At 40.1% G+C, this 17314-nt stretch overlaps 1 protein-coding gene across 1 annotated transcript in view; it reads left to right on the top strand.

The window, feature by feature from the left end:
• The window catches only part of cnpy3 (canopy FGF signaling regulator 3), a 5229-nt gene extending 5135 nt beyond the window's left edge, over positions 1–94 (top strand). The window contains exon 6 of the mRNA XM_071458947.1: positions 1–94. This exon is cut by the window's left edge and continues 1916 nt beyond it. The gene's annotated coding sequence lies outside the window, so the exon portion shown is untranslated.
• The last annotated feature ends 17220 nt before the right edge of the window (positions 95–17314 follow it).

Here is a 17314-nt window from a genome sequence, read left to right as displayed (position 1 = left end):
TATAATGCTGGCTGTGTTGTATTGCAGTTGCTTTTTGAAACCACAAGCAGACACATCAGTGGATCAATAAACACAGGTTTGGAAACTCTGTAAATGTGTCACAAATGACTCATTATTTACAGGTTTGAGGTATATTTTAAAATGGATGGTAAGTAGTTGCCTGTCAGTCATAATCAGCAGTTTGATGGATTTGTTTTCTCATAGTAACTGATTTGTTTGCAGTTATTCTCTGCAGTCAAATAACTATGTGGGTGTAATGTATAAGTTTAACCAGCAGAGAGAGGCAGAGTTCTAGATTTACTCTTGTCAACACAATATCTGTTGCAGCAGTAATAGTTATAGTAGTTTAAAAAATCATTTTAAATACAATAAGTTTGAAAATATACTTTAAAAAAGATATTTCTCAAGCAATTAAAGGTTTTTTGTACTTATTGCTGAATATTATTCTGATTATTGGGTTTATTGTATATTGTATTATTGTATTCATAGAGGAGTCAATATTATGTATGGATATTATTTTGGCTAGCTGTTTCCCCCAATTTGAGTCTTGATGCTAAGCTAGGCTAACTGTCCCCCAGCTCCAGCTCCACACTTACCACAGAAATATGGGACTGCTGTCATCTCTACTGTAAACAAAGTAAATAAGCATATTTCCCAGATTGTTGAACTGATCCTTTAAATAAATAGAGTTTGGTTGGTCGCTAATAAAACTTTAAAGGTGGGGGTCTGGAGATTTGGGTAAACTTAGCCATAGCATAGCAATTTAGTTAATCTCCCAAACATTATCAGTGATGATTTCACCTGGTGTTGGATAAATCAGATGTTGCTTTTGTCTTTTGTCCAAAATCAAAGACCCGTTGTTCCAAAAAAAAGACTGAATTTTGTACATTTTCGGCAAGTTTGTCTTCATGATTAAAGACGCTGTTAAACAAAACGCGTTCATGCAGTTTTACAGCGGAAGGCTAACAAGCGTAGCAACGGTAACTAAGGGGGCGGGGCCTAGCGAAGGGTCAAAGGTCAGCAGTTCGCGGGAAGAGGAACGTTAACTTGAAGCTAGCTTAGCTGCTGGTGAAGGAGCTAAAGTATTTACGGGAAACTTTATCAAGCTCGGCTCAAGATAACGTCGTTGTGAGGAGAGGAAGAGGTTTAATTCTCCTGCCACTCTCAGAGAGACCGTCTCCGTCTGGACTTCAGCTCCTGTAGTCCTCAGGGGTGAGTGCTTCACCTGTTTTTGTGCATTTCCGGTTTCTATTTATCAATTAGATGATCAGCAGAAAATAAAGTATTTATCAAACTAAAATCCCAGATAATCTCAGGTTCTGTTCTTTGAAATATACAATATATTATTAATAATATTGTTTTCTGACATGAATTGTGGTTAAATTGAAAAAATAATAAACAGATTCACTGATGATGAAAATAATAGACCTAATGGATGTTTGTGAAGTTTGTACTGCTGTTTTTTTTTTTTTACCCTGATAGTTGCTGCATCCGTCAGGTGTGTCTGTGTGCTGTTATTTGTTAAGATGTTGTCATGGGTGGATGTGGTGATGTGGGAGACCCAGGTCTGGGGACCCCCTCCAGCTTTGTTCTCATCATTTACTGTGAATCTTGGTTATTTTATTTACCTTTACTCTGCTTCGCTGACACAAACTACCCATTGGACTATGCCAGCATGTTGCTGCACCTTTTCTCCTCTCTCCCGCTCTCTTTTCTTCAGTTAGTGGCCTCTTCCTCTCCCTCGCTCCGTCTTGAAACCAGTTTTCTTTTCTTGTGTTATCATCATTATCCTTGTCCCTGTCCTTGTTTCCCTGAGGGTCAGAGGAAAAGGAGAGCAGCGGTGCCATCATCTAATGTGAGTTTCAGTTCTGCTTGTGGTTTCAGTGGATGCAGCAAAAATGAGTTTAGCTTCACTCTTCTTCTTTTTCTTCTTCTTCTTCTTCTTCTTCCTTGTCTTTTCTTTTGGAAAGCCATCTCAAGGCTCAGAATAGGAGCATCTTTTTATATGTATTAAAATTATCACCATTTGGGGCCCTCTTAGTTGGGGGTCCCCGACACTTGCCTACCCTACCCCTTCGTACTACTTGCCTACTTGCCGAGATGCCTAAATGATTAATTGATCAAGTAGCTGTCGACTGCTTTTATGATTTGCTGCTTCTGTTGCATGTCATTGTTAATTGAATAACTTTGGGTTTTGGACAAAAATGGCAAAATGCAGTTTGTAGATGGGCTTTTATTCAGCATTTACTTTGCAGATTAACTGATGATCACTGTGATTATAAATGACCAAATAGTTTAAAAAGGTTCAGAACTGGGTGAAGGACTTTTTGTACTTGTTGACAATAGGGAGCATCAGTTGGCCAAGACTCTGATGAACCCTGGGACTTAAGTTCCCACTTATAATATACAGAAATGGTCGGTTACTGGATTGGTCACCTTTAAGTTTGTAATCAATAGAACTGATGAGTCGTCTTCCCCCTTGTTGTTGTGATACTCTGAGTTAGAGACACAGTAGTATGATTGGTTTATGTATTTTTTGTATTTGATGTAGTAGCAGTTTGTGTTCATAAATAATATAAAAGGAACATTTTCTAAAATGAAAATAATAGTAATAAATATTTTGTTATGTGAAAATATCGGACATGTAAAGGGACGTTTTAGATCCTCAGATTATTAAATGTCAGTGTGAAACAACAGAAAAGAAAAACTTTGATCTTTTATCCCTGAAGATGACGCTATGATGCTGTCGATGATGAAACACACACACACACACACACACACACCTTTACAGTGTGACCTGACCAAGTGGTTTCCATGCAGTACCTCACTGGAACTGTAGGTGTCAGCCCGTCACTGATGTCACAGCGGTTTGTGTTTCACCTTGCACTGAACTGACCAACAGCCAAATCCACTTAAGCTGAGACAAAATGAAATGGCCGAGTGTGTGTGTGTGTGTGTGTGTGTGTGTGTGTGTGTGTGTGTGTGTTTCCAAAGTAAATTCAATCCATCAGCCTTTCTCTCCTTTCAACAATCAAATCCACACACTTTTATATATTTGTGTGTGTGTGTGTGTGTGTGTGTGTGTGTGTGTGTGTGTCATGTAGTGAATTGAATAACATTTATCCATCTTTAAAATATGTATTTTGTCTGAATGTGTGTGTATGTGTGTGTGTGTGTGCGCGCGTGAGGTGTTAGATGTGTTTATTTGTTGAATAATTCACAGCTGGGTGTTTATAGAAGACTCTGTGGCCTCAGTGCTGCAATAACACAGGACAAATATTGTCACACACACACACACACACTTTATCAGCCATTCCAGGGTTGACAGTTTATTTGGACACTGTGGACGGTGGAAATGGAATGTACAGAGACCGAATGTGGGCACACACACGCAGATACACACATTTATATTACCTGTGGAGACACCTCAGTGCCTTCATTTGCTCCATATCTCCCTCTTTTTCTATCTCTATGAGGACCAGTAGTGTTTTGTTTTTGTTTTTTTTGTTTTTTTGCCTTTTGTTAAAAATGGTGGAGTCTGACAGATACAGGCCAGAAAATGTCATAATTTCAGAACGACATTATGGGCAGCTTCAGATTTTCCACACAGTAATTCAGGTGATAATCTGACTGAGCTCATACCTGTTTGCTGTGTTGTCTCAGCTTGTTCTGGACCAGTCAACATCCCGTCCTAACAACACACACACACACGCACAGGAAGTGAAAAAGCGCTAGCCAGCAGCTCGCTGTCAGTTTTGCTGCAGAACCACTCCAGGTTAAATCCGTGATTATTTTACCAGCGGTTTGGTTTATAGCGAGGTCCTGCAGCGGCTGTGGACAGAGGAGTGTGATCTCAAGTTCTGACTTTGAAGTGTCTCCTGTAGAAGATGATCCACTTCTGCAACTTATGATGACAACAGTGTTGGGCAAACAGCCAATCAAATCACAGGCAGCCCACACGGCATCATATTTATGAGATCTGCTTTCATTGCCAGCGGCTTTGGGTGTGTGTGTTATTGTTTTACCACCAGTGGGCACCTGACATTGGGAGTGTGGGGCTATTCCCACATGAGCCAAGTGCATTATAAAAACCATTTTAAAACTATTCTATAAACCACAGACCTGAAATTTTAGAATAATGGTAAAAAACAGCAGCAGCTATAATCCAGAATTATATTAATTTCTCTCTTTTTTTTTCCACTAATGAGGCCATGGGTTCTTAAATTGAAAGAAACACACACACACACACACACACACACGCGCACACACAGAGCGACAGTGTTGTGGACGGTGACTGATTGGCGATGGAACAGAGAGAAACAGTCTCCTCTAATCTGGAGAAAATGAAACAGACATTTGAATGGAGATATTGATTCTTCCTCCCATTTCAGTCTTCATCTGTGTGTGTGTGTGTGTGTGTGTGTGTGTGTGTGTGTGTGTGTGTGTTTGTGTGTGTGTGAGATACAAGCTCACCTTTCTTTCTATCTCTTACACGTCCTCTGAGATGGATTTTCTGTCCCAGTAACTAGTAACACAGTAACTAGTAAATGTGACACACCCACTGTCCCTCCACAGGCTGGGGTGTATTGAGGAGGGGTCTGTATTAATACATCATGTTAGGTCATTGAATATAACAGTTAGGAACAGAATTTGCAGCTGATCATAGCAAAACAAAATCACAATAGTTAGTGTCAATACAGGAAATGAGTGTAAAAGGACATTGTAACATTCAGCCGCTGACCCACTGCACCGCTGGCCCCGGGGCCAATCCGTCAGGAAACAAAACAAAAGCTCGCTCCTCGCTACTAACAAGCTAACGTTAGCTCGTCGTATCTGGACCTCGTCATCATTAGTCTCAGCCCTACATCTGAACGTATGTGTAGGTGCAGCCTGTTTAGTTGGGGTCTCCCCCTGACTAGGAAGCTGTCAGAAATCAATGCTCTCAATATGTGATTTTATTCTGAAGTGGATCTGTGCCAGATTGATGAAGATCGATAACAATAGTGCTGATCTGAGGAGAAGCCTTGAATACTGAGGACATCAAGGCTTTGTATGAGGATGAATTCTGATTCATTAGGACCGAGTTTTATAATCATCCTGGGTCAACTGTCCTCAGATGTTTGGAGACCTCTTCATGTTCATTTTCCAGCTTATGCAGTTAAATTGATGTTTTGCAAAAGATTTTTGGGACCAATTTCCACCAATTTTACAGAAATATGCTAATCTTTGACATATTCTGAAGATTTTTTTATAATTTCAGTGTCATAATTAAATTAGATTTGACCAAGAGAGAGTTTTCTGTCTGTATCCCGTGGTAAAATGATCAGTGATTACAGCTGAGACACATTGGGGAACATGGTTCTCATCTTCTGCATCACAAATCTTGTTGAACTGTTCCATTCAAACCGCAAACTGAACCCGAGCAAAGAACAAAGATAATCTTAAATTAAATAATCATTTCATACCCGTGTGATTAAAGGAGCTTTGCAGCGACCGCGGTCTTCCATGTTGACTTTGCAACTAGTTCTAAGTTGTTCACGTCAACACTTTCAAGCTGTAGCAACAAAATGTCATCCTGCTCTCCAGCTTCTCCTGATATGACCTGAATGTGACACTGGAGAGGGAGACAGTGAGAGGGGAAAAAAAAGAAAAGTGATGGTAATTACAGGAGAGAAGGGAAATGTTTAAGACTGAGGGAAGAGGAACAAGATGAGTTTGAAGGAGTAAAGTCTGATATTCTAACCTTTCAGGACCTGGTAGAACAAGCTCCATCATATCTGGACCTGGAGAGGGTCAAATTTAAATTTCTCTACGTCAACTGTAATCCATTTTCCTCTGCTTTGTTTGGTGGCGGTTTGTTGTGTTTCCATTTTCGCGCAGGTTAAACAACAGACAACCTGCTCTGCTGTTTGTCGAAAACCTCGCGTTGACCCCAAACACTCAATTACTCTCCCGACTAGAGACAGAGGGAAGGAGGAGGAGATGGAGGGAGAAATAAAACGGCAAGGAAGGCAGAGAAAAAGGGAAATGGAAAGAGAAAATGAGACAAACACTTAATATCCATCTGTATTCTCCTTTTTATTTATTTATTTATTTATTTATTTTGTGTGGAGTGGACAGCCTCGGCGCTCCCATTCATCTTCGTTCTCCTCACAGCGGTGCATTCAGAGAAGGTCAAAACCCGGAAAATAGGCTACACACCCGGCATTTTGTCACCAGACACCCTTCACCTGCCTCCCAACACCACTGCGCCACACACAACTGGGACACGGCCGCAGCCAAAAATACATCAGGCGGAGCGGGAGCAGCAGCAGCAGCACTGCATGCACTTCCACCGCATTCGTTCTGCATTTACGCCGCATTTGTTGTCCTTTCAGAAAACGCAGAAGACCGCGACGAGGTGACATTTCGTGGCCTCCAGTTCAGAGAATCATGCTGAATTATTGCATCTGTCCACATGTGTAGCAGAGCTGATGACACATCCACCTCCTTATGATTTCGTCCCGTTTAATCTGAGAGGAAGTTGATGCTGAACATTTCAGCCAATTTGACAAAAACTGTGTTTACGTCACAGGTCACAGAGTCAGGTGTGATGTGTTTGAATGCCTTGTTGACTCGGTAGTCAAGAGGCGGTCGGTTGCACAAAACACCTTAAGTCTTCTACTAAAGTGTGACACATAAGGTTTAATATCTCCTTAGCTGAGGGAGTTATCTAAGGGTGTTGCACAGAATCTCTTAAAGGTTTCCTTCGTTAAGGAAAAAGGACATGAAACACCTCGATCAGATGGGACTGCAAAGATCCGTAGCATCAAACTGAAGAGCAACCATTGATAACGAAGGAGCTGGAAGAGCACAGCTGTGGAAGGGGGAGAGATCAGAGTCTAGACGGTCAGACAAATCAGAAAATTGATTACTAGTCAAATCTGTGATGTAAAATCAATTCCTCATCATTAAGGTTGTCCATTGGGTTCTTCCGCTCTTCTTGGGATCTGTTCATTTTTCTTATTTATCCCCATAAACTTAGTCATGTTAAGGTCAAGATAGAGTCAAAGGTATCTTTGGTTGTTTCCTTAATTTTGTTCCTTAGTCTTGTGCAACAGTTTAACTCACTTTCTTTAAGTATAAGACTAAGATGAGGAGGAAACCTTAAGTACTTAAGTAAAGGAAACCTTAAGGAGAAGGCTTAAGGTTGTTTTGTGCAACCACCAGAACCTTGAAATGGCTCTAATGTCGTCTTTCAGGACTTACTGACAGAAGCTGTGCTGAGCTGAGACGTGAGCAACTGCCACGATTCAAGCTGCGCTGGCACGGCCTGAATGGTTTCCCAGAGTACGGCCATGGCAAGGTGAAAGGTGTTGTTTGCCTTGGTGACACGGTGACGTGTTGGAGGTGTGCTGGTTTACATTCGGAGCCCTGCAGCCTCGTGGACTGCAGCTCCTCATCTAACGGCTCACTGAGGCTGCTTGTCCTCTTTATCCACTCACATACCTACAACTGATCCGCTGGAAAAACACAATAAAAAACCTCTCACAGGTTTGCTGGTGGAGAGCAGCAGTAGGAAATGTTCCGGTGGTGTTTCCTGTAACTCGCATTGCTCGTCACTAAGCAGTAAAGTAAAGCTGATACCTGAGAGCAGGTACAGGGAGGTAGGAGTGAAACCTAGACACCTGACAGGACCACAGTGGTGCAGGTCAGCAGGGACAAAGTGGATCAAAGTCGGTCTCGAAAACAGCCAAGCTTTGAGTTTCTTTTGGGAGGTTTAATTAAATCTTGTCGGTGCGATAGGCCACTAGAGGGCAGCGCTGGTACTGACTGAACGAATGGCTCTAAATGTGAAATATTCCACCGTGATATTCAGCTTTACATGGATGACAAGGAATTATGAGGTTTGTGGTCTGACAGTATTTTCTAACTTTTATTATTGTCTTGATTCTACTTGTGTATTAATGATCCATCCTGGGGACGCTCAGATAAATGAGTTGAAACCACACAGGGAGGAGGACACACCATCAGATAATTTTCAACACACAAAAAATTCAGCACATAATGACTTTCTGAGAAAAAGAAACTATAACTTTGTTCAACTGGGAAAATAATTTTGATCACAAACACTTGATTCCTGTGGGTTTTGTCAAGTGGAGCTGATAGCTGTGATCAGAGGATGTGTTTTTAAAAATTCATGACAAAAGTACACGATATAACTCTCTGCTAGAGAAGATTTCCTTCAGCTGTTTGTTTTTACACTCATTTGTAGAAAGGCAGAAGAGAAAAACACAGGAGCAGATTTAGCTCATACCAGAAAAATGAAACTCCTCGTCTTGTTGAATCAGTTAGGAAAAGGGGAGCGTCAGGTCAAATTTCCAAACGCACCCTGAGCTTCGAGCCCCGTGGGGACGACACAGCAACGACACTAATGGCAGGCTACATGGCATTTAGAGCAGAAAGGTGTGACATGCAAGCCTTCACACTCAGTCCGTCTATCACACATGCATTTGCATACACACACACACACACACACTCTCTTACACACTCCTCAGGGCCTGCCATTAATAACAGCTGACCTTTGCACGTTTAAGCTGTGAAATGATAGTAAAGCAGACCTGAGAACGACACATCGCACCTCCCTTCATCTTTTATCATCCATCTCTTTCTCTGGTGAAATCCTCTCTGCTCCATCACAGCTTCCCTGTGTCCTCGCTCCTGTTTGCTGTTCAGGGATCGTTGAATCTGTTTCTGCTGCACAGTCCAGTGATAAGAAAGAGCCTTTAATGTAATTTTGTAACCTCAGTTAGAGAGAGGGTGTGTGAACAGAGAGACCAAAGGAATCCATTACTGCTGAAACAATAAGTAGATTGATCAATCTTCATAATCAGTCTAAGTCAGTTATCAAGCAAAAATACCAAATGTTCTCTGATTCCAGCTTTTGCTGCTTTTGTCTTTTATATAACTGTAAATTAAATATTTTTCAGTTCTAGTTGGAGAAAACAACCAGTTTCCAGATGTCATCTTGGGCATTTTTCTCAATTTAATGACATTTTATTTAGAAAAATAATCAACAGATAAATCAACAGTGGAAATAATTATGTTTTTATTAATTTGTAATTAATAGCTTCATTGAACAGTAGCACAAATTACATCTCAGATGGAATTAACCAACAAAATACAATTACAAGCTCTGTTTGAATATTTTGTTACTTGTATAATGGAAACATCCAGTGAAAATAAAGAGTGTTGTTGCAGACGAAGCCTTGTTGACCTACAGCTACTTTATATTTTATATCAACAAGCAGCTTTCTGGTTTCCTCTTAACCAGTTATTTGATGTTGGGTTTGTTTTAGCAGCGCAACGTTGCGGCACAGCTTAAAATCACCAAAATGTCTTCATCCTTGTCGTCTTCATCAGATTTCCTGCTGACTGAATACACTGTGATAAAGGTGTTTGCTGCCCTCTAGTGGAGCGGAGTAAGAAAAATATATAAGATGATATTAAAAAATGAATTAGTGATTAATGTGCATTCGTTTGAGAGTTGATATTATTAAACCGAGCACAGTTTTGTTTTTCTCCATGGCACTTTTTGGCCTCTGTGTTTGGATTCATTTCATTGTCACATATAATTTTTTTGAAACATTTGGCAGTGAAGCATGGACTGTGGGAAAACTTCATGTTGTGCTCTTGTATTTATTGAATAGATGATGATGAATACTTAGCACTGACCCTAAGGTCTCCTACTGCACTGAGGCTTTGGTGACGTCCCTCACATGTAAATAACTGTAAGACAACGATGGCTGAAGCTGCTCCCAGCAAGAAGCCACAGTAAACTTACTAATATCTCTTTTAATCTCCTCAATTCTCTTATTGCGTTTTTATTGTTTGTGTTTCATATTTTTATGTTTTTATGCTGCATTGCTGCAAAATAAATCCTCCTCTGGGACAATAAAGATCTGAACTGGAGTAACTCTGTCGTCTTGATGAAATTTAAATCACCTGTGATGTTGCCTCGTGCTTGACAACAGCCTCACAGTCTGATCTGGGTAATTCTCACTTTCAAGATTTATAAAATAAAAGCAGAAATCAGTTCCCAGAGGTTTGGGGAGTTGGCAGCATTTTTAAAAAAGCGTGTTTAAGCTAAAATGGCTCGTTAAGATGCTCTTCAAGGCTCCAGCTTGTGTCCATGACGGTAGCCACTTGATGAGATCATCCCTGAATAATTAGACGAGTGACATGTGGAAAGAGTTTTTCTCTTTTTTTTCTCTAACTTTGTGTGAAAACTCTTCCTTTCAACTGAACTCAAAGTGTTTTTTCTTGGCATGAAAGTTGAAAGAACGCAGCTCAGCCAAACTCACAGTTTACTTCAGCTTTTCTTTCTCAACTGAAGTGGAGGCTTTATTTGGATGAAAGACTAAGAGAACGAAAAACAAATATTTGCCAAATTTATTTCTCTCAGTTCAAGTTGAACTAGTTCTACCTCTCCCTGTCTCTCAGCTGCTTTCTCTTCCAGAGAGGTCGATGAACGAGAGAAGAATGTCTTTTTTTTTTTTTCTCGTCACTCTCTCCGTCTCCCTCCATCTGCTTTTCAGTTCGCCGTGGTCGAACCAGAACACAAACCGAACTCGGAGCTGTAAGAGACGACCAGCTGCTATCTTTGTAAAGGTCAACAAGGAATCTTAGGCCGCCCAGCTAAAACAACACACACACACACACACACACACACACACACACACACACACTGAATCCCCGTGGATCCATTTCCATCTCACACACTCTCATTCAGTGTTTACAGTTATTTTAATTCCTCCATCCATCCATCTTTTCCCTTTTTCTTTCTCACGTTCTCTCCATCTCTCTCTCTCTCTCTCTCTCTCTCTCTCTCTCTCTCTCTCTCTCTCTCTCGTCGAGTGTTCATCTCGTCTGCCAAGCTCCTCTCAGTCTGTTCGAGGGAAAAACAAAAAACAAAACAGTTTCTAATTTGGTATCAATCTGAAGAGTCCAGTTCTGTCATTACCCTGTCTGTGTGAGTGTGTGTGGCTTTCTCATTTTATTCCCATGATGCCATATGGGCCACACACACACACACACACACACACACACACATTCCCACCCCCAGAGTCACAACTGACAGAAATAGTTGTTCCAACATTCGATGACATTCACATCCTGTTGTCCGTGTTTACATCAGTGTTTATCTGAGTCTGACTCTGTGTGATGGTTTACATCTGAAATCATCAGCGTCATTATTTTTTGGCAGCGGGATTAATTATCATGATTCATTCATCCATCACCACTTTGTTTAGCTGCAGCTAAACATTTATAAATTGACAGAGAAACTGTTGCCGTCTCAACCCTTTGACCTCGGGGCTGTTTTCTCTCCCTTCATCTCCAACACCTACACTACAAACCATCAGTCGGGGTGTGAGCGGCGCTACACGTGCTCTCTGGCTGCGGTCTTACAGCCGAGGAAGAACTTTCATTGTGTTTGATGATGTGTTGAACTGAATCAGATCCATTTGTTGATTAGTTTATCAACCTAAAATTAATCTTTTGATGATCAATTATCCGTTTAGTTTATTTTTAGTCATGCTGCCGTGGCTCTGTGGAGTCTGTGGGTCCACCACTGTGGTCCAGACTGAAATATCTCAACAACCATTTGAGTGTTGAAAAATAAATAAATGGCAACCAGACATTCAGTTATTTAAATGATTAAACGAGTTAGTAATCAGCTGATGAATAATGCTGAGTTGCAGCTGTGGATTATTTATTATAATAATATTCATAATAAAAATTAAGTTTATTTATAAAGCACTTATCAATATCAGATTACGATAGTTAAGTGAAGCAGAAACAACAAACACAAGCAGATAAATTACTAATGAAATGAAATAGAAACGCAATAAAACTTAATGACAGCACAAATGTTGTAATGGTGTAATACAAGGTTACAGATTGCTTTTTACCAGAATCTACTTTGACATGTGAAATTAGTTGTTGGTTTTATGTTTAATGTGCAAAATCATAACATTGTTAGTTGTATTGGTTTTATTGATTTAATTGTGTGTGTTTGTGTTTGTTCGTGTTAAGGTTATGAATGAGTGTAAAGATGCTTTTCAGCATGTTTGGAGATAAATGTGAAGCCTGGGGCAAGTTTCCCTCAGAGGACAATGAGGTGTGTCTCATCTTTCAATCTTTGAAACAGTGCTTTGATTAGTGATCGGAGTTATTTGATTATTGGCAGCTGTCACCACGTCATCATACAGAAATTTGGAGCGACGTCTCCTTCTCCTTCAGGTGTAGTCTGTTCTCCTCCACCTCCTGAGGAAATATCTGGCTCTTTAGCTGCTACATGTTTACTTGCTCGTGGGTTACTTGGTTTGTTGTTACTGAGGAGAGCGGTCCTCACATTTCCCCTCACGCTGTGGGATTTGAACCGACGACCTCGGGGTCACATCCTCCTCTGCTCCTCCTGCTCTCTGAGCTGCTGCTGTCCATTTGTCCTCTATGGAGATAAACTGTTGTTTACACTGCAGGCCACATAGGAAGTCAAGCATGGCAGGAGGAATCAGTCTGCACACTGCTGTGTGTGTGTGTGTGTGTGTGTGTGTGTGTGTGTGTGTGTGTGTGTGCGCACGCGCATGTGTGTGTGTACTTATTAATATGGTCCTCACAGAGATAGACAAAAATAGAAACAACACCTCAAATTAGCAGATTTTACTACTTTTCATTTTTCCAATAAATTGGCTGGGATTAGGTTAGTCTTAATTGAAACCTGTGTGTGTGTGTGTGTGTGTGTGTGTGTGTGTGTGTGTGTGCGCGCGCGCGCACTTGTGTACTTTGTGATGTATGTATGTGCGATTGTATTTGTGTGACCTCAAATATTGCCGTTTAGTTTTTTCAAAGGAAGTGTTCTCACATATGCGAGAACATCGTGTGTGTGTGTGTGTGTGTGTGTGTGTGTGTGTGTGTGTGTGTGGCAGGTGTTTTGCGTCACCACCCACCATCCATCAAGTCAAATGGGCGAATGACAGGAAGAACAAAAACAAATCCCTCGCTCCGGCAAGAATAAACGACTGATGCCGACCAATGACAAGTGTTTATTGTGTGTGTGTGTGTGTGTGTGTGTGTGTGTGTGTGTGTGAGAGAGAGAGAGAGAGAGAGAGAGATGAAGGGATGTGTGTGTTTGTGTGTATGTATTTTTGTCTATATGTATATATTTGTGTGGGTGAAATTGAAAGAGAGGTGAGGACAAAGCAAATGAGCGTGTGAGAGATGAAGAGAAGAGAATGAGGTGGTGCTTATTGTTTTATCAGTTCAGTGGATGGACACACACACACACACACACACACGCTTATTATGCTTCTCGGTGAGCCTGCAAAGTAAATATATCCAAAATGACCAACTCCATCACTCAGATTTGGTCGGGCCAATGTTTGACTTTTTATAAGTTATTTTTGGGCAGTTTTTTTATTCCTTTATTTGAGAGAGAGAGAGAGAGAGATGCAGAAAAGAGTCCGGTTGGCCGGGAGTTGAACTACGGACCTGCTGCTCAGGGCTCAGTCCATATGTTCTGTGCCCTCTACTTCACATAGTTGTCTTTACTTTGTGAGCACATACAGGATTAGAACAAATGTCCACTAGGGGGCAGAGCAGAGCAGAATCATCTCTTCTGTACATGTAATTTAACTATTTTAGAAATGGAATACTTTTTTTTTCTTTCTTTAAAAGTGAGGACATTTTGGATTTTCAAAACTAGTCCACACTGACAGAACATTTAAGAAAGTGGACATTGGACAAGTGAGGACATTTCTTTCGGAAAGTAAAAGTGAGGACATGTTTTCGTGAGACACTTGTCAAAAAGTAAAAGTGAGGACAGTTTGTGAAGTTAGAGTATTTTATCTTTTAAGAGGGTGAATGTTTGTAAAAAAATGACATTGCTTCCAAAACTGAAAATTTTTTTGGAAATAAACAGTTTTGTCACGCGATATTTATGGAAAAAGTGAAAGTGAGGACAGCTTCGGGAAAAGTGAGGACATTTTAAAACGTGAAAACATTTGGGTCAGTAAAGGAATTCTGGGAAGTGAAGACATTTTCGGAAAGTGATGAATTAATTAGGGTTAGGGGCTAGAGGATGTATAATGTAATTAAAGGTCCTCACAAGGATAGGAGTGTGTGTGTGTGTGTGTGTCTGTGTGTGTGTGTGTGAGACATCGGTAGTGCTGACCTCCTCCAGCTGTCTGTGGATAATGAGAAGCTGTCAGCACCAGGACGACAGGGGACACACAAACACCCATACACATTCATGACTACACAAACAAACGCATGTCTTTGCACATAAAAAACACACACAAACGCACACTGTAAGACAAAGGCATTTAAACGTACACAAACATAATCTCTCCGTCTTTCTCTCTCCGTCCCATGTCACTCTGTCATTCTTTATTTGAAGGGAGAAACAGGTTGTGTAAATGTAAATAATTTCTATTCTAGATGTTTGAGTCCTCATAACCCCATTAAAAGGGCAAAGTCTCCACAAACTGTCCAGTATCTTTTTAACGGTTTATGAGGACTCAAACCATCCACTGTACTTTAAAAGGTCAATGAGGACTCAAACCTTCCAGTGTATTTTTAAAAGGTTTACGAGGACTCAAACCCTCCAGTATCTTTTTAACAGGTTTATGAGGACTCAAACCATTCACTGTATTTTAAAAGGTTAATGAGGACTCAAACTTTCCAGTGTATTTTCAGAAGGTTTACAAGGACTCAAACCCTTCAGTGTCTTTTTAACAGATTTATGAGGACTCAAACTCAAGCTCTCTCGTCCATTTTGTCATGGGCAGGCTGTGTCAGTACTGGATCATCTGATAAACATGACCAGATCATCAGTGTGAGTCCTCAGTTAAATAGACAACAGTAGCTCCAGCAGGCAAGTTGACTGTGCAGATCTGTCAGTCCTAAAGACCAGAGAGCAGTCGTCTGTCGGACCATATGTTCAGTTTGTCCCAAACACTCATCGTTTCTGCAAAACAGAGCTCAATATACTGCTTCCATGTTCCTCTGTTGCCTCCTCACAGCTCCAACAGAAGTAAAAATATAATGAACATACAGATCAAAGGCTTCAAATAGGATAGTAGTAGAAATAAAAGTAGCAATACCCCAGTGTGAAACTCTTTCATTACAAGTAAAGGTAACATGTTCAAAGTTATCATCAGTAAAATATTCCCAAAGTGTCAAAAGTGGAAGAAGTCATTATGCAGAACAGCTCATTTTATATTGTTTGAGTTTAATATTTTTAATGATGCATTGTAGAGTCATTTTATTGCCATAGATGGTCGTGATGTGGGTCATTTTAACTACTTAATATACTGTTGGGTAGTTCAACCTTTAAAAATTGATCATATTTTATAAGCACATCAAATGTGTTTAATGGAAAATCTTAATCTGCAAAGTAATTACTGCAGTAAATGCAGTACGATACAGTGAATGTAGAGGAGGAAGTAAAAACTATGTTATTTCTCTCTGAGGTTTTGTGGAGCAGAGATAGATGATGAGAAATACAGTCAGAGAATGAGCTGGTTTTCTGCATTGATTAGTAATAAAATGTGATCTGATCTTCATCTCAGTCACAAATGTAACAAACATAATGTGCTTAAGATAATAACACAAATAATTATTATCTTTTGTGTCTCTATTCAACAAATCACAGTGCTCTGATTCCCTTTTTCTGAATTTCTAACCACTGTCCTCTCTTCCCGCCTCACACACAGGTTCATCATCATGATGTGTGTGTGTGTGTGTGTGTGTGTGTGTGTGTGTGTGTGTGCATGTATCATACTTATTTAGACCACAACTTCCCTCCACACACACACACGGTTACTGTATCCTTCCTCCCTTCATCTACCGAACCCCATGTAGAAATTAACTACAATTACATGCACATACACACACACACACACACACCGGCAGGTTGGACCCCAGGGCTCAGTTTGGGAGGAAACTCCCTTTCTAATTTTCCTCATAAAGACTCTAATGAAGACTAATGATGGAGCAAGGTGTGTGTGTGTGTGTGTGTGTGTGTGTGTGTGTGTGTGTGTGTGTGTGTTTTAACAGCCTGTGTCTGGGAATGTCTCTGTTCTCTTCTCTCTGTCCTCCTTCCATCCCTCCATCATTACATTCAGCCTCCCTTTTTTAACTTCATCCTTTCATGTTTATTCTCTCCGTTCTTTTTTTTTCTCTTCTCCTTCTTTTATCCGTGTTGTGTTTTTATTTGTTTCTCTTCTTGTTTTCTAATCATCTTTTCTATTCAGTTATCTCCGGGCATCCTTTTATCCTCCATCCATCCATTCTTTTCTTTCTTCCTCTCTTTCTTCTAGTTTCTTTCTTTCTTTTTATTTCGTTCTTCTTTTCGCTTTCTTTCTATTTATCTCTTCCTCATTAGCTCTGATCCAATAAGATTGATCATATTAATGAATAGAATGTAAATAATGATTAAACATTAACATTGAACAAAAAGCAGAAGTTAAAGCGCTGTAGTATTAGACGTAATCTTACCGATTACAACCTCCGCCACATCAGTCCTCTGTCTTTGAATCAACTGGGTCGAACCCAAATTTCTGTTAAAACAGTTTTCAGTTATAGTTTTTCCTTTGGTAGAACATAGGGCTATGAGTCTTTTTGATTAATTTCTGTTGGAGCTTGAACCAAAACAGCATGTTCCTTTATGTCTGTATCACCACAATACTTAATTTATGGTATGCTTGTCCACATTTTACCTTTATCAGAAAAACTTTTTGGGGAATTGCACTTGGCCATATTACGATTTCGATAATAATACATATTAAAATTTATTACAATACATTTTTTTTTAAAACAGCAAATAGTTTGTTCTGTGGGAAAAATCTCAAAACCTGCACAAATAAAACCAAAAGAAAATATAAAATGGAGTGAATGAACTGTGTGAGTTCTGCTTACCTTTCAAAACACCCTCAGTCAGCATCAGTCTGAGGAGCCGTCGATGAATTTGTCTTTACTACTGGTCTCTGCTGTATTTTAGTTTTATTCAAACATGACTGGGCTGTTAGGAAACAGCCGCCATGTTTGACCCCTGGTTTGTCTCTGCTGGGAAACAGCAGCGGTGAGTTGTAAAGTTATACAGGCTGCATTGTTAACACAAAGGACAATTGCCTCTTTAGTTGTCATTTAGATAAAGAATTCTGCTTCCTGCTTTATATAATTCAACATTACACAAGTAATGAATGATGAGAACATAAGTTGGGTGGTTTATTAGAGGGATTTTATTGACTCTGTGCGTAAGAAATGATGATTG

This window comes from Trachinotus anak, unplaced genomic scaffold, assembly GCF_046630095.1.
Source record: "Trachinotus anak isolate AG129_WGS33_773 ecotype Australia unplaced genomic scaffold, CSIRO_AGI_Tana_v1 ptg000023l, whole genome shotgun sequence".
In the NCBI taxonomy this organism is placed as follows: domain Eukaryota; kingdom Metazoa; phylum Chordata; class Actinopteri; order Carangiformes; family Carangidae; genus Trachinotus; species Trachinotus anak.
Note: the sequence above shows the minus strand (reverse complement) of the source record. Positions and strands in the feature narration are given on the sequence as shown.